Source organism: Ipomoea triloba, chromosome 14, assembly GCF_003576645.1.
Source record: "Ipomoea triloba cultivar NCNSP0323 chromosome 14, ASM357664v1".
NCBI lineage: Eukaryota > Viridiplantae > Streptophyta > Magnoliopsida > Solanales > Convolvulaceae > Ipomoea > Ipomoea triloba.
This window is the reverse complement of record NC_044929.1, coordinates 1,271,470-1,272,634: the sequence shown is the minus strand read 5'-3', so window position 1 is coordinate 1,272,634 and position 1,165 is coordinate 1,271,470.

Here is a 1,165-nt window from a genome sequence, read left to right as displayed (position 1 = left end):
ATTCATGTCTCCGTTCCGTCCTAACTCCTAAGGCGACTAAGTATAATTTTTAATAAAGTTTTTGTTATTCACTTATAATGATATTGAGTGATTAGATCACATGATATGTGTAATACTTTTTAAATAAAAAAAATAATATTTTTATGAATTTATAAAAAAATATTACAAAATATATGTTAACTAAAAAGTTTTACACATTTCACATCATACGATCTCATACAACTTACAAACTTATTTGAAAAAGGGATCGGACCCACAAAACTCAACATGTAAAATTTGCTATCCGAAACAAAGAATGACGTGAAAATATACATTTCAACTTACAAATCACAGCCATTTTTTTTATTTTTATTTTTATGCTACTTATTAGGGAGTAGAAAATACAGTATAAAGGCATTGTTTGGTAAATAATTAGTCTATCAGTCAATTTTGACCTATTTGACCATTATTAGTTGTTTGACTTATTAAAAATCAATATAAGTATTTGATTAATAAGTTTTTTGTAACTCCAAAATACTAAATTTCAAAAGACTACTCAAAACAACATTTTTAATTAGCCTTTTGAAAAAAAAAATGAGAGTACTTATTTAGAATTACTTTGATTGAACCATCCACATAAAATAAAATGTAAGAGAGTAATAATGTTAGTACCTCTTAAATCGGGCCTAGTTGGACCCCTAGCAGGTCGGCCACCTAGACCACCGATTTAGGTGATAGGCTAGGCGGACGGCCAGTGCCTAGTGTCTAGGAACTGATATGAACTTGCAACACCGGTTTCGTCACGCAGAACATAGTTCGACGAAATCGAAAAATCAGTATAAAAGAAAAAAAAATGCAAATTTAACTATCACGAGACTAATTTAGATTCAATCCGGATGGATCGTATCTAGGGCGCAAATTATATTGTTGATCATGATCACGGCTGATACTGTAATTGTGTTGAAAGAGAGACTGTAGTTGCACGGAACAGAAGTCGTTTCATCCGTCTGAAACTACAGTTGAATTGACGGATGAAACGACCTCTGTTCGGCTCAACTGCGGTGTCAGTTAAACACGCTGCATCAGCCATAACTTCTTTTAGTGAGCTAGAGTTGTAATATGTGCCATAAAACCCAAAACGTGGCTCCCCCTCCCCCCCCCCCCCCCCCCCCCCCCCCCCCCCCCC